Genomic DNA, 22705 nt, shown 5'->3' on the forward strand with positions numbered 1-22705 from the left:
GCATTTGCATTCCCTGATAAAATTATAAAGTTGATTAGGAAGATATATGATGGTTCAGAGGTGAAAATTAAAGTTTTGGGTTCCTCAATGATAATTTCTGTTTGAGCAGAGGAACTAGGTAGGATGTTGTATGTTTTATACTGGGAGAGCTGAAATTAAGCTGTTACTCAGTGTGCAGCCATCTTGGAAATGCAACCTGATTCAATTTTATGACTGGGTTACAATTAAACTTAACAAAGGAAAGCCAGATGATGATTCATGCTCTGACTTGTGTAAAATTTCTGACTCTGTTCCTCCCAGAAGACTGACAGGCAAACTAAAGGAACTGGAAAGCCAGCTGGGAGGACTGACGTTGAAATGCACAGATCATGAAAAGAACATGATACTGCAGTAACAAAATAAAATAATCACCAAGTACAAATTATGAAAACCATAGCCAAGACCAATATACAATGAGCTATATCCTTGGGGGAATACTCCAGGAACAGAAAGAATATCAATACCTCTCTACATATCTCTGGTCAACACACAGCTAGAGATCATTTAATTTCTGGTGCTCATAAAAGGATAAACATATCAAGGTAGCCAATAAGGTACAAAAGAATGCTGACAGTGTAGTAAATGAATGGAGGAAAAGGTGTTCGGTATATATTTTTCTGAGGTACAGGCTAACACGGGAGGACTGTGGCTGACCAAGTTCGCAGACGACTGCAAATTGGGTGCCATAATTGACTCTCCAGCTGACACAACCATCCTCCAAAAGGGTCTCACAGAGACAGATAACTGGTGCCAGAGTCATGGCCTAAAGCTAAACGCCAAAAAGTGCATAGTCATACCGTTTGGCAAAAACAAAGTACCCACAAATTACCACATAGGTGGTAATCCATTAAGTACGGAAGAAGTAATTAGGGACCTGGGGACCCAAGTTGATAGTAATCTCTCCTTTGACAACCACATTGCCAAAGTGTTTAGAAAAACCTTCTATATAGCCCACCTTATCATGAAAGGATTCACATCTAGATCCACGGAGGTCATAGTGCCCCTTTATTCATCCCTCATAAGACCCATAATAGAATACAATGCCCCATTTGGGATGTACCTTACCCGACACCTGCAGCAAATAGAAAGACCCCAAAAGTACCTCACAAAGAGGATAAAGGGACTCAAACAGATGCCATATGCTGCTCGGTTAAAGAAACTCCAGCTCTACTCAGTAGCATACCGCCTACTTAGAGGCGATCTATGTCTGATGTATAAAGCCATGTCAAACCAGGATTTAATGGACATGCTCCACCTCAGAAAATCCAAATCCCTTAGAGCTACGCGCTCGAGGGACTTGAACCTCAGCACAGAAATAAATAGAACATGCTGGAGGGACAGATTCATAACCCAGAGGCTCCCATGTTAGGCAGAGCCCCTCACTGTCTCTCTTCAAGAGGAATCTTGACGAGTGGATGGGAGATCGTAGATTTACCCCGGGGATTACTTCTGTGTCACTACTAGACAGAGGCACAGTAAACTAACCTAAAAAAGGGCACAGTAAACTCAATTCAATGGGTGGCAATAGCCAAACACACTCTGGCTAGGCTTGTAAATGCCCTAGGGCAGATAGCCTAGTATGAACCTATGAACCTACGAAAAGAAAGGCTGTGGGAGCTAAACCTATTCTCACTTGAAGCTAGGCAAGAAAGAGGAGACATGGCAAAAGGGGTAAGATATCCTTAGCTGTCAATGTTACAGCATACTGCAACTTAAGAAGCAAATATATAGTAGACATGTATCTAGAGTCACTCTGTTAGCAGTGGCCAATCTGTATTATATGTTATAGCAAAATATACTTCGTACTGATGCAAAAAAAAAAAAACAAAAAAAAACAATAAAGACAATAACACAAAATGTGCTGCTATACATGGTGTGGAAAATGACTGGTGTCAAGCTATCCAAGTGACTAAAGGTGCATCAATCAGCCTATAAACAAAAAGGAAAAAAAAACATAAAATTTCCATGTAGCATCAACTGTAAACAAATTATATGCATAGGCACAATAGTTTCTTAACAGTCAACCCATCAGTCCCAGAGCTATTTCATCAAAAGAAGCTCTACAATGTTCCACAGCATGCATACCAGCCTATAAGCCAAAAACACAGACTGCCAGTAGTATCAGTAAATATACAGCAATCAAAGGGCAGAATATATTCTGTTAACTATTCCACATACCAAAAAGTACTCCACCAGCAGATGCCTGACCACTTCATGCAAAAATGTATCAGCAGCCTAGAAATTAGAAACATACCCACTCAAAGGAAAAATATTTTATGCTCACATTAAAAATTACCAACAGAATTAATTCTCAGTAGCAATATCAATACATTTCCTGATATATGTAGTGTGAATACTGCAAGAAAATGTAGTACTAAGCTGCCCAAATGTCCAAAGTGGCCACCAGCCAAGACCAAAACATCTTCTACTCCATGTATGCAAGCACATAAAATAAAATAAATACTATACATGCTGTGGAACCTGTTTGATGACAGGTTACATGAATAGTCAAGGGGTTGACTCCACTAGCAGATGCGGAAACATATTCTACAGTGTGTATACCAGCTTACATACTGAAACACAAATCCTTCCCAGTAGGAGATGTTCTCAGCAATTATGCCAGCAACATGCAACTGGCATCTCAAGTCTCTCCCTGAAAAGAAGCATTTGGCCAAGTGGGATTAACCCAATCAAAAAATGTAAATATATAATAGAAAGTGAAAGGTAGCATATAGTTGTACAACAGCACATTGAAATAAAGGTAGCTACAGTGGTATAGAGGCAATGCATCCATCTGCACTTTCAAGGACCAGAATTTCGGAATGGTCATGGGCTGCTGGTACTGCCAATAAGGATGGATTGGGTGATACAGTGGAGGATGGAGAAAGGGCTTGCTGCCTATGTGACCTGTGGTGGAGACTAAGAGTCTTGCAGGTCAGCAGTTCCATGGGGGTGGGGACAGCATCTTAAACATACTCTATAACACGTATACTAGCCTGCATTCGACACACATTGTTCCTCCTAAGGCATAAGGTTACTGACAAAATGCTATTTCAGGATGGCTCCTGTCACCCATTCTGTACATCCCGTTGTATCCTTCTTTGCACAAGGCTGACTTCCTGAGTAGTTGGGGGTGGAGGTGGGGGGACCACATGACCAAAGCATATGAATTGGGATTGCCTGAAAAGGAACTATAAGGATATCAGGGATAGTGGAGGGAGACTGTAGGCATCAGCCAGAGGGGCTGCAATAGGTTTGGTAGGGATTTGAGAAATGTTAAAAATAATAAAGCTAGTAGTAATAATAATAATAATAATATTAATCATTATAATAATAACAATAATAAAGGAGGATGCAAACCTACACTTTTGTATATGGTGAAATGAAAACCATTCAGGGTAATGTGGATAAAACCGATCATTTATTAGTACTATATTTTGAGCATATCAAACATTATGAGCTGGAGTTTTGCTAGCAACTCTCAGAAATACATTTATAAAAGGAAAGGAAAGACTGAATTTAAATACATAAGGGCTTCAGCTCAAATAAGGTTGCTTGTAAATCACAGAGGCATATATTTAAAAATGTTAAAAGTAGCATGAGTCCTTCATTCAAATCAGTCTGTATTAAAAATGAAAAAGCTTGCATTTAGCAACATTAGCTCATGTTTCTTTATAAATAAATCACATAAGTCTGCAAAATGAAAAGTCTGCATTTAAAAATTTTTATAATCTTTAAAGCTTTACCTTGTATAAGTCTGTTTGCAAATCACACAACCTGCATTTAGAATGTTAGAAGAACACTGAAATCTTCATTCAATTCACACAAGTTTGTACTGTATGTAAAATGGAAAAAAAAATGCTTTTAAAATTTCTAACTCATAAACGTCTCTCGGTAAATAAATCACACAAGTCTGTAATTTATTTTAAGTATTTAAGAACAGTGATTTATTTGCCTTGTGGTATTTTAATTATGCAGATTAGAAGAACTTTATAAAATTCAGTTTTGGTCTTGGTTTTGTACTTGAGATGTACGACTTGGACAGGAAACTTATATCTACAGCATGCTTTCCTGATTTGTGGACAGCGGTGCACTTATCCAGCAAACAGCCTCTTCAGCTGTCTGCAGTTTGCAGAATGCTCTAGCATGAAAGAGATAACAAAAGCTTTAGATGTTTCTTTTGTGTCTCCTTAGCTTTCTGTCTCAAACAATGCTACTCTCTAAAAGCAATCCCCTGAGAACAGGAAAGATGAAACTGATCCTTTTTCAGTCTGGTTCAACCAAAACTATATGCAATGCATTAACAATCCTCCAGTAATTTCACTCTAGTACTTAACGCTATTCTCCTCCATAACTTTTTTTGCATTGCTTTCCATTACATAATTTAATTATAGTACTAGACAATTTGCTTCTCTAGTATGCCATTTGAGATGCATCATATATGTAACTGTGGCCTTCTATCTGCTTCAGTTGCCCTTCCAATTTCAGGTGTACCATGACCCCAGGAAGACCCATGTGGTTTCATAGACCCATGTGGATTCATAGCCCACCATAGGCCACCATCCACTCAGGCTATTTGTGGGAAGGGTCCATAACTCTCCCAGTGAAAAAATACTGAATAATTTAAGGTTAAATTATTTCCTTCCAACTTCACCAGATAGCCCTACCTCCCTCCTTCATTTCTGTACCTCAGTTCTACCCAATCCGTTTTCCCATGTGGCATCTTGTGCAATCGTATTATAGCACCCTAGTATACTAAAAATAGACGTTCAGCAATTCCAGATGCTGTTCCTACTTTCTTCCTTTCATCTTCTGCTGGCACTTTTATCCTTGCTCTGCAGTTTTCCAAATACTTCACATTCCTTTTCCCTATAGTTTTCAAAACTGAGCACAATATTACAGACATGGTCTCACTAGCATTTGAAGGAGTTGGGAGTATAATCAGTCTCTCCTCAGAGCAGTGCCCCACTGAATGGAGAGTAACACTTTGTCGACTATTGCTGCCTTCTGCTTTCTCTTTAGTCATTGCCTTTCAGCATTTAGTAAACCATAACTTATGTGTAACCTTCCAGATGAGTCTAAAATGAACATCCTTGCACTTATCTGAACCGAACTTCAGCTGTACCTCTCTTATTATTTATTTATTTGCACTTGTTCATCAGGTTAGAGCACCATTTTCAGAGTCAACTCAGGAGTACAAACTCAAGAAGAAACAATATTATTTCAAAAGTAACAACTCAGACAACTGATGCAAAGTCTAGTAAGTTTTCATAGTCATGAACATAGTATATAATAAATTAATGCGTTCACAACAGTTTGGCATAAATAATAACGCATTCTAGATGTTTCTCATATATGTCTTTGTCATGCAGTAGTTCCAAGAAGCTTTCTGTAGCGGAAGCATAATAAAATTTAACAAATACAGAAGTGTAGTTGTTGATCAAAAAAAACTTTCTTTTGTAGCTCTCATTCAGATTATCTATAACTCTGGAAGTAATGTGAAAATCATGACTTTAGTGCCTCTCATAAAAGACAGTAGGTAGATATGAAAGCAAGGTGAAGCAAGATGGGCACTCAGGTTCATAGTTGGACTTATAATTTCATGTACTACAGGTATACTAGTACCCTTATGTGCAACTGCATCTACCCATCTTCACAATAAGGCATCATAAACCTAACCAAAAACAGCATTAGTATAACCTCGCTCATAACTTCTCCTCTTTTAGTAATGATCAGTTCATTGTAGTACTAAATTCAGCCATCTGGCAGCTTATTCAAACCTTTCCACGTGATGAAACTGTAGTTCTGTTCAACTCAGTTTTCCTTAATGTACTAAATGAAGTAGCCCCAATAAGAACCAAAATAATTAAACTGAATCCAGCTCCCTGGCTCTCAAAAAGTATTAAATAGCTCATGAAAAAGAGGGACATACCCTGGAAGAAAATGGAAGCAAGTTAAAAACATAGTTGCTTCTCAGTACCATAAATGTCTCAGAAACTCCACCAAAAATCAAGTCAAAACCAATACAATGACTATATTAATATACAGGCAGCAAATTATAACAACCCCAAAGTTTTTTGGACTACATTTAACCAACTTTTAAAACATGATACACCAACACACCCTACACCTATTTCATCTAACCAACTAACAGCATATCAGCAAATTCAAAGCTATGTCCCAACCCTATGGGAAAGGTACTACATTATTCCTCTCCCTAAAGGTGGAACATCATCTATGCTGTCAAAGTTCAGGTCTATAGCCATGCTGTTTCTCATAAATTCTGGAGAAGAGTATCCGGTCTCAACTTCTCAGATTTCTTACTGACAACTGCCTCTTTTCCCCTACACAACATGGTTTCTGCCCTTTTCATAGCACATGTAATGCACTTCTTAGTTTTATAACATCTATTAACCAATATTGAAACTCTGGGAGTTTAGTCTCAGCACTTGTCTTAGATTTATTTAAAGCTTTCAACATGGTAGCTCACCAGACATTGCTTCAAAAACTAACTTGCCTTGGAATACATAACATGTCACTATTTCTCAAGTAGGCAGCAGGCAGTAAAATGGCAAAATGGCATCTCCTCTTTCCTTCCCATTACAGTGGGTATCCCTCATGGATCCATTTTAGGTCCTGTTTTATTCAATATATTCATTAATGATCTGCCCTGCTTCTAAATAAGCCACGTTTGCAGTATACAGGTAACTCAACAATCATCTGATCTGCTAAAAGCATAGATAAATTAAAACAACTCAACCAACTTTTTTCTCCACCATACAGATCTGATTGTGTGATACACAGTTGATTCTTAACCCTAAAAAAAACAAAACTGAACCTTTTTACTCCAAAGCATTCAAATGACTACAAAAATAATTTCAAATCACTTCCTCTAACAACACTAACATAAAACTAGTAAGTCAAACTAAGCTTCTAGGAGTCACTATTGATAAAAGCTTAACATTTGATCAGCACAGGAATCAAGAAGTAAAAAACACCCAACAAATGCTAGGTACACTCTATAGAGTCAAACAATACCTCACATATAATGCCAGAAAAAGTGTTATTCAATCCCTTCTCATCCTTATACTCCCTTATGTTGCTCCCATCTTGATTAACCTACAATCAACTCATCTGTCACTCTTGGAACAGTGCTATATCAAGGTGACAAAGTTTACTGCCAGTCATCATTATAGGACACATCACTGTCTAGTCTTAAAAAAAATGTCATTGGTTAGAGGTAAGTGTGATGCCCACCACTGCTACTAATATGTGATGGCCACCAATATGTGTCATCCCCACACTGGGCTTGTAATTAAAGAGCCTGAATCCTCACCACTGACACTGGAGAGGGACGTGCACTTGGAATACAAATGGATACACTCAGTATTTCCAGATGCAGACCTTTCTGTATCAAGTACAGTTTCCCTTAAGAGCACACACAGGAAACACATTCAGCATGGGGGGGTCTGGATTTCTCTATATCTGTCTCCCTCCAGGTCCCCTACTGGTACAGCTATAGGGTTAGGTCCTCAGCCAAGTTTCCATGCCAAGTCCTCCAGCACCCACTCTGTAAATCCAGTGCTTCGTGTCCCTGCCCCAAGTAGCTGACACACACACTGAGAGATTTTATTTGCATACACACACACACACACACACACACACACACACACACACACACACACACACACACACACACATGGTAAAGTCTGGCACAGGTTTACTAGCTATTCCCTCTTCTGCCCAGACTACAAGGTAGTTATCACTGCTACCAGACACTCCCCAATCAGCTACTCTAAGGCCCTTAACAAAGGATGTCCAATTATACTGTGTAATATTAATACTAATATAAATGGTAGTAGTTCCCCAAGACAGCTAGGCTTTCTGGAGTGCCCCACACAGTGTCACCAAATAAATATAAGTTCTCTCAAAGGTTAGATACTTTCTACAAGGATCAGCTACAATAAAAGTTTTAAATATATTTAATAATAGATAATAAAAGAGCATGAAAATACTGAATATATATTTACAGTAAACCACAGAGTTCAAATCACAGAAAATATTGAAATTAACATTGATGGACAGACTCGTACAAATAAAGAAAAACACTCTCTGAACTAAGCTTCACTATATTCCTGACTGAATCTAAGAGAATTTTACTGTTCCCTAGTTAAGTTACTTACTACCACAAGGCAATATGCTGTGGGTGAGGGTCTTTCTAGTCAGGCTTCCCAAACAGAATACTCAATACTCTGAGATTTCTCTTTTTAATATTTAAAATATAATTTCCAAGAGGGCTGGCAGAATTACCTCATCTGGTCACACGACTCTAGGTTTTCACAGTATTCCCCTTTGAATCCGAGACAAGAATTTAGCACAGACGGCCACAGTATTCATCCAAATGTTTATAGCAGTGCCTGGCGCCTCCCTTGTTCTCACTGAGCTAATGGAAAAAGGCTCATTCCCAGATGCAGCATCTCTGGTCCTATTCAGCACTGCTGCCTTTTAATGATTTAACAGCTCATTTACATTTCCCTTATTTTTCTTAAAGTAAGTTAGCTGGTTAAACTGTGCTGTGCCAGTATCCTCTATTAAAACATATATATTTAATTCAGTTACAATAATACATATACATTTCTTTTTATTCCAGCAGGGTACACTTTTGATACATTTTAACACTAGCAAACCTCACCAATACATTTTTAGCACAAACATCTGTACAAATCAGTTTGCTATACAAATGATTTACAGTTCTAATACATTTGTAACACAAGCATCTTGTATAAATCAGTTTGATATTCAAAGGACATATCATTATTTGCAAAACTCCTGCTGGCTATGCCAACACTTGCCCATATCATCACACTAAGGCATTACCCTTGCACTTTCCCAACTAGTCATTTCCCACAAACACATTTATTATCCAGACAAATGCCCTACTTTGAAAAATATTTTATAACTTTATAACCCAAGTGGGCAGCTAAGAGCTACTGGCACAATGTTATTAACTGTTATAAAATCTAACAACTCAGCTGGTGACTCTTTGTACTGCTTTCATGGCTAAAATTTGGAACTCCCTTCTTCCCACTCTAAGAAACACAAAGCACAAACAAGAGAATACCTAAAAGATACCTGGCTCTGTACATGCACAACTCCTGAATGATAAATGTCTTGCCCTGTTGTTTCTCCTATTCTTTCCAAGCACTTTATGTTAAGTTATTGGTCCAAATTCTACTCCTTTTCTCTTCCCTCTCCCTCTTCCTTCTACCTCTTCTAAAACACTCTCTCACCTCTTAATATTAACCCTCTATTTCCTCCTTTTTTCTCCGTCTACCAAGTTAATTTCCAAATATGTTTTGTAGCTCTTTATGTGATGCTGTAATTAAATAATGACACTGTCTAAATGCTGTATATTTGTTGATTACTTGTATATCTCTCTTTACTTTGCTTTTTATGTAATGCTAGAGTTTTTCTGGAGCTTTTCTCCCTGTGCCACTGCTGAAAAAGGTTAACTTTCTACCCAGCTGGACTATCCCAGTAAACAAATGCAATAAATAAACAAACTACAGCATGGAGTAAGATATAATGCTCTGGTCTCTTTTAGAATCCTTTTAGAAAAAAAGAAGGAAAGGTTCACAGACAGGTAACAAACACAAGAAAAGGGGTAGAAAGTTGGTCATATGTAAAGAGCTTAAAATATATGGACCCATTTTCGTAACATAAGCTCAACCATTGGAATGTTGAATCCAACAACACTAAGGAGATAACACTGAAAATGTACAATATCAGGAAAGCCTGAATGTTGAAACTCCTTATCACTGCAGACCTAGGAACAAGAGCTAACATGGATTCCAAGGGGGGGGGGGTAATGCCTTCCTATTTGTTAATGCTGAATTAGATTTTCAGTGATTGCACATGTAGTGGCAAACCTATGGACCCATTTCCCTAAAATAAAGAGGAGAACTTAGGGATAATTAGTATCTGTTTATTCAGCCCAAAAATTATTAAAAGGTGGCAGTGGCCAGTGTAAGGATAGGTGAGGGAAGAATGCCATACTGGATTAGATCATGAGGTAAAGACTAACTGGGTAATATGAATACCAGGAAATAGAGAAAAGACAGGAAATACTGCAATAATGTATGTTAACAAATTGGAGCTCTTCATTCTTAGCGGTCAGAAAAAAATTAGGGCTTAAAATATTTAAAACAAAACTAGAAAATTATACAGGTGACAATATGGTCTGGAAAGACTGACAAACATCAGTTTTGTGTCTTATCTAAATAACCACATACTAATAAGGTCCCTTTCTATCCTTTGCAGATTCTTCAGCACAGTGGACCAACAGATGCTAACAGATGCTCAATAAAATAATAGTGCATAACCAGCTGTCTGGAATATTCTATTGTGATCAGTGCAGGCCTGATTCACAAGTGTACACCTGAGCACAATAGACTCTGTTGACATGGTTCACTCCAAGATTTCATGAGGAGGTCATTAGGAAAAAAATGGGGCTCCTTGTTATGACTAAGAAGAAACATTTGCTAAAAAACAAGTGTTTAATGCTAGCTGAACTGCAAGTCTACAATAACCAACATTGTTTAAGCAGATTCCTGACAAACGAAAGGCCCAGCCCTTTTCCTTTCACAGCTGCAGGCATTCTGACAAGAAGAAAGCATAGCTGTTTCTAATAAAGTGACAGCTGACTGAAACTGCAAGCACAAGGCCTGCAGGGTTGCCATCTCTGTAAGAACAGCTCTGCCTGTTGCAATGTAAAGAGAAGAAGCCTGAAAGGGAGGGAAGAAGCATATCCTTTTGTGGTTCTGAAGATGATATAGCCACCACACAGGCAGTTTTTATGAGAGGATTGCCAGGGCTTTACTCTAGATCCAAAGATATGCCTGTATATTGGTTAGTGATGTCAGAATGTGGGAAAGAACTAAACACCAGAGATGCTACCAAACATCTTTATTCAATATATGCAGAGACCAATCACAGTATTTCTGCTTGTTGCCAGACTTGACATATAATGTTGGTTATAGGAAGAAGAGGAAAAGATTTTAAACTGCATAGTGCATGGAAACTGTTAAATTGTCCCATGGCTGTAACAAGGCATATGCCACATACACCAGTACATGCATTTTTAATTGTTGTTTTTCTTTAAGCTTTTCCCGGTTAGGGGTCGCCACAGTGGAACTCCGGTCCACTAATGACTGGCAGTCGATTTTTATGGTGCCGAGGTGCCAGCCCAACGCCCAACCTTCAATGAAGGCACGCCCATTCACGCATGTCTTTCGAATGCCACTTGACCGTGGGGAGGACATACAGACTCCACACAGAAGGCGCTCCAGCTGAGAATCAAATGGGAGAACCTCTTCATTTTTAATATAATTTATTGTGCAGTAGCATGCAATAGAATTAAAATGTAAAAATATAGTATACTTATGTAAGGAGTTTTTTTTAATAGTGAAAAGATATTTTGCGTCTTTCGGCTTTTCCTGGTTAGGGGTCGCCACAGTGGAACTCCGGTCCACTAATGATTGGTAGTTGATTTTTACGTGCCGAGTTACCAGCCCTGACGCACAACCCTCAACAAAGGTACGCCCATTCACGCATGTCTCCACACAGAAGACGCTCTAGCTGAGAATCAAACTGGACAGCGTCATACTGTGAGGCGACAAAGCTACCGCAGCACCACCACCGTGGGATATAGTTATACTGTCTAGAAATCATCACAGTGTTGAGTTGGGGGGGGGGGCTACACTTGGGGGAGGAACACTATAGTTTGGAAACTGCTATACAATCCCAAAAATCCTGGTTATGTTCTTCAAACTCTTCTGTATTTAGCATAGGCAGAGCTATACCAGGAAATTTGGGGGCACATGCACCCTCCATAAACTATGTGTCCCATTGGCTGCCCTGGTGCCTGGAATAGAAAAAAATTAAACAAAGAAAAACTCTCTTTCTTAAACTCGATTCACCAATTGCCATCTAATCAGATGAATGCAGTTTGAAAGCACAAGCACACTAGGAGAAAAGAACATTACCTTCTTACACTGGAAGAGAAGTGCTTTTTTAACACCTAGTAGAAAAGAATGAAGCTGTAGAAGGAGAATGGATTGCAGTGTGTGGAGAGAAGAGAGAAGTGTGCAATAAAAGAACAGAATGTTACACCTATGGAGAAGGATTTTGTTGAATAGCTATGAGAAATTAATGATGCTGTAGGGGAGAACGAACTATACTCTGTGTGTATGTGTGTGTGTGTGTGTGTGTGTGTGTGTGTGTGTGTGTGTGTCTGTGTGTGTGTGTGTGTGTGTGTGTGTGTGTGTGTGTGTGTGTGTGTGTGTGTGTGTGTGTGTGTGTGCTTTTTTCTACCTCGGGACCAGATCTCCAGTGCAAACACCCAAACCAAACAAGTGATTTCTGATGCAAATATCCAAACTGAACAAGTCAGTAAGAATTACAATTATCAATACTGCCAGTCATTAGAGTTCCATAAATGTGTGCTCTGTTTCCTTATAAGAGAGACAAGGAGCACTGTGTGGTTAAGTGACTTGCTAAGAGTCACACAGTAGGTTAATAGAGGTAGAAAGTATGAAACTCTATACCCTTGACTGCAGAATGCAGCTCATTAAGAGCTTGGAGCCTTAATCCTCCATATCAACTGAAAAATGTTCATTGACATCTTCTATTTGGTAAATCACTGAGGAATACAGAGACTCAAAGTCAGTCTTTAGAGTTTTGTAGTTCTTATTGTTCAGGAAATGCAAGCCTATGCAACACCTGTTGTTGTTCTGTTATCTTACAGTTATCTGGCACTTAAGGCTCTGAGCTGTTAACGCACTGCTTCCTATAGTCAAAAGTACAGCATTTGAATATTTCCACCTCCATTTTCATACTATGTGACTGTGAGCAAGTCACTCAAACAGTACTTCTGGGTCTCCCTTCAATAGGGAAACCTTCTCCCATGTGTTTACATGGTTAAGAAATACATAAAGGAAAACAGTATTTCAAATTTGTCAGTTTTTTGTCCTTTATCCTCCCTCAATTATTTCTGGCTTTATCCAGAACATTTGAGCAAAGAAGATGAGAAATATTTTGGTCTGTTCCTTGTAAAATGTGTGGCTTTCTGGCAAAATGTTGTGGATTGCTGTCACTAAATAATGACAGGCATGTGCTTTTCCAGACTTTGTGTCCTTCAGAAAATGCTTACTAATGCAACTTTCTAAGTATGTAAGAGAAATGTTTAAAATCTCTCTCTGATTTTTTGGTCTTTATCTTTGATTTTTGAGCTAAGAGTTTAGGATGGGTTTTGTAATGGGATTAACTTTATTGTTCTCATAGCAGTGAACTGAAATACACTTCTCAGTAATTTATATATTTGTTCATTAATTTTATCGCATGCAAACATCTGAATGTATACAGTTATACAACTGGCTGTAACTGACAGTCATGCGTGTGGGTGTGGGTGTGTGTATCCTGCATCCCAGAGTAGTTATGGCATAAAGAAAAGAATTGATTGTAGCAAACAGGAGCGTCATCATATGTCCCATACTCTTTGGGTACAATCCTCAGTTTTCTTGTTTGTTGACTACTGACAGTCAGTTTATTATTTGGCTGTGAATAAACTCATAGACTTCATGCTGTTAAAATATTAACTATAAATGCATTTTAATTTAACTTTGTTTTTGTAGGCACACGGGTATGAAAAGTATTGTATTTGCATACAATAATTTAGTGCAGATGAGGTAATGCTTTGAGCTCTAAACAAGTTGTTTCCTGTAGTGCAGCATTTGAGTTCCTCAGTTCATTTGTGAATTGTTAGTTTGACCAAGTCACCTCACTAGACAATGTTCCTGGGCTGTCCCTGAAAAAGTACACATGGGTCTAGTAGGCTGTTCCAAGCTAAGAGCAAATAAATGGCACATTTGCTACACATTTATATTTTAAATTCCTGCACCCTTCAGATAATTGCTAATTAGTGCTTTCACTGTATACAATTTGACTATGAATACCAACATGTTGCTGTAGTTTAATATATTGTAGGATGCATTTTCAATAAAATGAGTTTCAAATGAAGAGTAGTTTAATGTTGCTCATGCTAAGTCTGTTTTCAATACAAGAGAGCTTTGTTTTATTCATTAAATGTCTCTCAGTGTTTATGCTGTAATTTTTTTCAACAAAAGTTTTAAATTTAATCCAAATCCCTGGGATCATTGTAAAACTAAAGAAGAAATAGTATAAACACTGATAAGTTTGATCTATGTTTTATGATAAATGGGGAGAAACAGCTAAATAATGAGATATTGGTATGACTGGGGGGGGGGGGGGCTGGTCCATTAGCCTGCTTAGAGGCTCATTTGACCATGCTCCATCTATGCTCTTATTGATCAACAATTGCACATGTGAGTATTTTGTTTCATATGTATGCCCTATCTTTTTTTCTGTTTTTTTTTTTAAGACAGATAAAGGGGCAACTCAGGAGCACCATCTGATTAAGTGACTTGCTCAAAGTCAAACAGTAGTCAAAAAGGTAGAAAGAATCAAACTCCGTAATTTTCACTACAAGAAACACCTCATTAAGAGCTTAGAGCTTTAATCGTCTGCACTAACTGCCAGACCTTCACTTACTTCTCCATTTTCTGATAAATCACCAATGTTTACAGTCAGTCAGTAATGCCACTCATTAGATTTTCACAGTTTTTGTTGTTCAAATGCTCAGATAATGAATATTGATGTAAAACATGTTCTTCTGTTAACTTTGTGAAGTGAACTAGAGCAGTCTGCATCTTATCTGTCTCAGAATTCACAGAACATCTCTGATTTTGCTTCTTATTTATACCCTGTCCCTCATTAACTTCTTTTTTCTAGGACTGCAGTCAATCAATAATGTCAATTATTAGAGTTTCTTAATTTTAATTGTCCAGTAAAATGCATGCCCATGCAACCCTTTTTGTTCTGTTAACATTTTAAGTGATTTAGAGTTATCTGGCACTTGTGTTAATGTACTGCTTCCTGTAGCTAAACGTACAAGGTTTTCCTACTGTGTGACTTTGAGCAAGTTAGCTAACCGGCTAGTGCTCCTGGGTCACACTATAAGATAATAGTTCACATTTGCCCCTTTTGGTCCGCCATTATTTTTGGCTTTGTCTAGAATTCTTGAGCCATGAAATTGAGAGTTATTTTGGTCTATTTCTTGTAAAAGTTGTGGCTTTCTGGCAAACTGTTAAAATTGTAATCACTAAATAATGACAGGCATGTGAGTTTCAGACTTTTTGTCCTCCAGAAAATGCTTGTAAAGATTGTTAGTCTAGCAGCTTTCTAAGTATATAAGAGAAATATTTAAAATATGTTCCTGATTTGTGTCTGTTTCTGACTCTTGAGCTAAAAAGCTGATAGGACAGAGAATAAATGAACTGTATGGCTCTTACATCAGAGAAATGAGATACATTTCTAGGAATTATTTATGAATTTATTCATTCAATGGATCGAAAGCAAATATTCATGGTCTACAATCACACAAGTGGCTGTAGCTGAAGAGTGGATGTGTGTGTGATGGGTGCAGAAATCACTACAATTATTATCTATTTACAGGGTAGAATGAAGTAATAATAACTGAGGTAGTGAGAGGCTAAATGTGTTTGTCACTGAGAATTGGTAATTACAGATGCTAAGAGAGAATATGAGAATAATTTGCTTATTTTTGTGGGCAGAAAGGGGGCTGATTTTTTACAAATTACTCTCAAGTCTCTAATGTTTGAAGAGATGCATGTGTGGTTAAACACAATATATTCCAATTGAAAAAGTATAAAAGGAAATCTTAAGTTGTAATCAAGTGACTGTTCTAGGCAGCAAGGAGATACTGGGTATAAAATACATTTTATAAGCATAAAGTCCACATTTTAACCATGGTGCGAGATTTCTTCCAAGTTGCTGTTAGTAAATGTGTCACATTTTACTAATTTATTCCATATTATGCAAGACAGTGCAGCATTGCACACTTTGAAGATGGAAGGGTGGCTATGGCTATAGTTTCTTTAATTCTGTTGCTTGTTGGTATTATGGGTAGTAATGTAGTCATGATTTTGCAAACCTGCTCTTACCTGTATTGCTTGATGCTGTCTGGATTTGACTGTATTTTTGTTTGGGGGGGCAGTTGTTGATTGGCTTCCCACCTGGGGCTGTTTGTCCCCAGTGTCTCTTATGGTTGAAGAACTGGGTATGTGGTAAAACACATTTTCCCACCTTTTATAGAATAACTACTGGATTTAGTTTCCCCCCAAGAAATAATGTAAAAGGAAAAATATTGTGTTGCAGCCAAGTGCCTGTTATGATGAGCAATGAGATACTGAGGATCATAAGAACATTTTAGATGCATATATTAACATTTAATCATGTTGTGAGCTCCCCATCCTAGGTGTTAGTAAATGCTCTACATTTTACCCATTTGTTTCACCATAAAAGAAACAGCACAGTGTTCCATATTGTGAAGATGAAGAAAGTGAGCACTCCAAAGGACACCAACTTTATTCCACAAACAGTTAAGCGCTTTCCTCTCCACTACAGAGACTTCCTCAGAACAAAACTCATAACCTTACCCAACCAAATTAAATACACCCATAAATTATTCAATTAAGCAACAATTAAAATCCTTAAAGCAATATCATAGCTTCCAATATAACATGATTCACCACCACATATTTAAAAATCTTAAAAACAAAAAAAGATGCTTAATTGAATAATTTATGGGTATATTTAATTTGGTTCGGTAAGGTTATGATTTTTGTTCTGAGGAAGGCTCTGTAGTGGAAAGGAAAGCGCTTAACTGTTTGTGGAATAAAGTTGGTGTCCTTTGGAGTGCTCACTTTCTTCTGGTTTATTCTGTGGTTTGCTGAGTTCCAGTTTTCGTATATTGTGAAGATGGAAAGATTGGGTTATGGATGTTATGTTAATGTCAAGACATACTAAACTGTCTGAAAATGAAGAAGCCTCAGATTAAAAGTTTAAGGATATATAGTTTTAATTATCTCAGCCATTAAAACTGCAAAATCTTGAAGTCTTCTGCTTGCAGTTGTTCACAGACTACTATGACATTCACAAAACTGTAACTGTTGTTTAAAATCCTGCACATGCAAGTATTCCAATCTGAATATGGGTTATTGTGACCAACCATTCCCTTTTCAGATCCTTCCATACCTCTCAGCTGTCCCTGTTTATGCATAATGCCCCTGATTTATTTTTTTACCCTGTCATACATATTTTTTTTTTCTGGTAAATCCCTCATTTATTTACTTACAGTTGCCACTATATCTAAGTTATTTCAATAGAGCTTTGTACTCTGACTATTTTAATACATCAGGATCATTAAGTAGTTATTATATTTCAATGGTCCTGCCATAGTAAAGTAATCTTGGAGGTCTTTTTCCCAAAATCTAATTTAAGCCCCCTTTATACAAGTCATATTAGGTATAAAGAATTTTTTTAACTTCCACGTAAATAGAACTGGGAGTATTGTGAGCCATATGCATCTTACACAGCTTCTAGAACCTATGTTCATTTCACCTTTTTGTTTGAATTATTCTGATTTGTGTTCTTATTTCAAAACAGGTTTATTGTTTTAACATATAAGAGAAATATCATAACAATTTTATACAAGTAATTAAAAATAGGTATTATTATAATATTCAACAAAACAACTAAAGTATTTACAAAGACATCCACTACAATTAGATCAATTAATTAAACTAAAATACCATGTTATTGAAATTAAAATTTTTTTAACAAATTTTGTAAATTATCCCATACAATATAATAAGATGTTTTTCTATTTCGGGTTGTGATTCAGAAACAATTTGTAAGAATTCCGTTGTATCTTGAATTCTAGCTCTAATGCATGATAATAATGGTTTCAGTTTTTCAGTCAGAAACATAGACAAGGGTTCCGTCAGGGATCCAATGCCAGATACAATCGGTCTTCCTGGTGGTTTGTTGATAGATTTGTGAATTTTAGGCAGCAAATAAAGGTATTGTTTAGCAGGATCCTTGACCGTTAGATATGTTTTTGTTTTGTCAGAAATAATGCCAGCATCGACTGCTTCTTGTAGAAAATCACCAATTTCTTGTTGAAAAGTGGGTGTGGGATCCGTGCTCATTTTCATGTAATGATGATGGTTGGACAACTGTCCATTTCCCTCATCCCGATAATAATCGGCGTCCATGACAACAACCGCACCCCCTTTGTCTGCAGAGAGTATGACTATATCCTTGTTGTTTTTAAGTCTAGTCAGAGCAAGTTGTTCCTTATAAGATATATTATTTCTTATGTTGTCAGATCTATTGGAATGAAAATGTAAATCTTTCATGACTGCCTGTTGAAAAACTGCAACATGCTTGTCCATAGGGGGATTGAAAGTGGATTTGTGAAATCTAAAATCTGTAGATCTTTGAGAGAGGTTAGAGTTGTCCTGTTGTTTGAAAAATAGGTTAAGATTAATTTTTCTACAAAACTCTAATATGTCAGAAACATGTGAACTTTCGTCAATAAAGAAACCAGGAATAAAACCCAGACCTTTATTCAATATGGAATATTCATCAGATGACAAAGTGTATTTTGAGATATTTAACACATTTCTATCAGATTGAACTATTTCACTACTGACTGGAAGAGTTCCTCTAAACTTTTGACCCCGATGCTTTCGCCCTCCCCTGTGTGTCCTGCCCCTAAAGGGGTAACCATGCTTCTACCTCTTTTATTATGTGGTGATTCACCAGTGCTGGTTGATTCATTATCTGTTGTGGAGGACTCCTCACCAAGGGTGTTACTGGAAGATCCTGATTTTTGAGAATTGATTCGGTCTTTTACGCACAAAGGTAAAACTTTTGGTCCCTTGTGCGAATCTTACACCTCTATGGGATTCAAATTGTCTACCCCTGCTATAATCTTCTTTATCCCTAGCAAACTTATGTAGTTTTTTGGATTTGAGATTATTTTCCAATGTGGTTAATTCTTTGGATAGTTTGTTCAGACAACTCTGAAATTGTGAATGATTTTCAAATTGTTTTAAATTATTGCATGTTTTTTCAACATTCAGGGTGTTAGCATGAACTGTCCTTTCATAGAAGGAAGCCAGTACATTGACTAGTGCCATAGCGGCTTCTTGCTGTGCTACCTGCCAATCCCTGATTAATATGTCATCCGGTGCACCAACTAATGGCTGAATTTTTGATCTCAATCCTCTTGGTGAAATATTTTGAGCCTGATATGCCTTGAACAGCTTATGGTGCCAAATGTTGGTTCTTAAAGTCTTAATTTGTTTACCTAGCTGATTAAATTCAGACACACAACCGTCAACTGGATCCAATATGGGTACCTCAGAGGTATTCGAGGAACTGGTACCAATACCGAATACCTTAAGATCATCCTTGTCAGCACAAAGGCTGGATAATAATTTCCCAAGGTCCATGACTATAAGTTGTTGAGTTACAGATTTAGCTAGGTATGTTAAAAAGTTCAAATCACAGAAAAAAAGAGATGTCTGAACAAATCACCAAACCACTATTTATAAGATTTAGCAAAATATGTACAGAGAATAATAGAGATTCACTCAGGGGTACCAAAAGGTTCTGTTTGATGTTCATGAGATATAATACTCAGAAAGTCAGGAAAACACACTCAGTACAAGCAGTTGAAACATGTAGTTTCAAAAGCGGACTTACATAATAATATTACCTCCAGAGATTCATAAAATAAAAAATATAAGAATCTCAAAATGTGTGAACAGGTATGCCTAGTCTATGGATAGTTTTTCAAAACGTACAATATCAGATTGATCAATAATGGACAGTCCACAACAATCAAGATGCTAATGTTGTTTGGAGTGTCTCTGTCAGGATGATATAGTAAGCCCTGGCCAGATATTACACTACTTAAAAAAGTTATGCCATATTTGCTGGATGTTTGTATGGTAATATATGATGCATATATGCCCAAAGATATAAAAATTCTGAACTGTGCAATCAAAACTGCATCTATATATAGTGTAATTCAGACCAAAACTGATCTGAACATAAAGAAGAAAATACTAAACTTCCTTATAGTTATAGCACTGAAATATAAGACAACCTGTATCAAGTGATAATATAGACTTATGATTATCTATATGATCTTCCTGAGAATTGTATATATAGTCATATTGTCCAAATAAGTGCTGTTATTTGACATATATTGGTGCCTAATATCAGTATTTTTCATGTGTATTTGGTTGATAGTAGCATAATAAAGCTTGTTGCATAATGCCACACAGGAAAATTCTTAGTTCAATTGGTCAAAACAACATATACAACATGGCAAAAACAGTGATTTTCAAGATCTATGGCACTTGAATGTAGAATCTATATATATAGAGACAAATTCAAAACAATATGGTCTAAAAGTGCCTACATGGTCTAAATAGGAGCTTATGTTACTCAAAAGTTGGTACACAATCCTGATATTATTCAATAGAAAGTAACAAGGGCCCAATATAATATGTTCTAGTTTGACCCCATAACAAAATTATATATGGTAGTGAAAAAATGATAGTGACATATTACCATTCAACCCTGTAATAAGGAAGATATAGCCCCAATCATTGTATATAACATATATATAGTTAAAGGAATCCACCATTCATATATAAAAAATAAGTCAACATGAATGTTAGTAAATTAAATTATTATCAATGGCGAAAATAAATCATACCAAAGCACAATCGAAAAACCCTTTAACCCTATGTGGGTTTAGTAAAAAAAGCAAAAGCAATGGTTCCCATGAGGGCATCACATCACATAGATAACATAACTTTTCATGTTCAATAATCATCCAAATCTTTTTCCAAAAGGCATAATGCACACTTTATGTAAAAAATGTGATTATTGGTATTCCTGTAGATCCGACAGTCATAACATTAGTTCCCCAAAGAAAAAATGATATATCCAATCAGGAAATTGCTGTATATAAGTTATTCTGACATAGTAGTGCACACAAGATCGAAAATGATGATCCGACAGCTGGAGAAATCAAAATTGTCGACCCAAACTGTCCCGATGTAGTTATAAAATGACAATTCAAACAGTTCCATTCAAAAAGATCTTGACACAAACTTCTCCTGATATTCTTAGTGAATAACAAGCCAGCCAGTTCCCTTCACAAAAATATATCGTAGCAAAGCCGCTGACTTACTGGAAGAGAAAAAATAGTATACATAGGCCCATGATGAATACACTACGTGAACTCAAGAAAACATGGATTGTAACCTGAAGCAATATCCAAATGGTCTGTTAGAATATAAAAGAACACACAGTCTTTTCAAGTCCCACCGAGCTGAATGAACTGTGTACGTGAGCCCAAAAATAGCGCTCTGACTCACTAAGATAATAATGACCAAGCGCGAATGGCAACACAATGTATATATATAGTTTATAATATGAAGTGATGACCAGAAAAAATATAAAAAGTTTAAACGCACATAGAGTCTCACCAGATTCCACCAAACTTAGGTGAAAAGGATGCGTATGTCCCAATAGTCGCTGTAAGAATGATATCCAAGTGGCGACACAAATATGAATCCCAACTGTTTTCTAATTCAATTGTGGACCTTATAGTTTGTTGAAACACAGGAACAATATATCCAAAGATATAAATCCAAAGGTACTCGATGGTGGACCACAATAAAAAATGATGCACAAGAGGTATAAATCCCGGAGCAGTATATACGCCAACCGTCAGTGAGGAGCCCTCCTCAACAGACAAGGAAACAACCAAAATGGCGTTGGTGAAAGTAGAACCACACGAACGCCAACAGCCAGCGAAACAAGGAGTATTCAGTCAAAAAGCAAGCTAGCAAGTATGACTGGTGCTTGGCAACCAAGCTAGTAGGACCAATACTGAAAAATAAAGCCAGTTATGTTATCTATGTGATTACACATTACCTGTTATTACAGGGTTGAAGGTATTATTGCAAGTGGTATATTTGGCAACTTGCACATTATGTTCATCATTCTATGTAGGCAAGACAACTAGGAAGCTTAAGGAAAGGATTATAGAGCATAAATCTGATATAAGAAGGAGTGTTATAATAAATGCACTAAGTAAACATATTCAAGACAAGGGAGAACAGCATACTTTTAAATTTAGGATATTGGATATAGTACGAACAGGTTTAAGAAAAGGGGATATGAATAATTTATTAGAACTTAAAGAGTTTGAATGGATAGTTAGATTGCAGGCAGACTGTTTTCCTGGTTTGAATAATGCCATTAGTTTAAAGCCAGTTTTAATTAAAAGACATAGAGAGAAGTTGTGAACTGCTATAAAATGTAAATATAATATTTATTTGCTTTGTTGTACAACTGAATTGGTATTAGAAATGTTTAATAAGTGAATATTTCATTTTTGTATATATTTTTATGTATATTTAAATGTGTTTTAAAAAGTTTTTTATGTATGTTTTTTTTAAGAATTGATTGTTGAATGAGTGAAGGGGTGGGCTGAAGCATGTGACTTGATTTTAATCTCCTATTTAAATGCTGAATGTGCTCATTTTATTTGTACTGAGGAAGGGTGTGAGACCCGAAAGCTTTATAATAAACTTTTTGGTGTGTTTATAATAATTGTTTACAATGTAGCACA

This window comes from Protopterus annectens, chromosome 8.part1 (assembly GCF_019279795.1).
Source record: "Protopterus annectens isolate FY-2018-M chromosome 8.part1, PAN1.0, whole genome shotgun sequence".
In the NCBI taxonomy this organism is placed as follows: Eukaryota; Metazoa; Chordata; order Ceratodontiformes; family Protopteridae; genus Protopterus; species Protopterus annectens.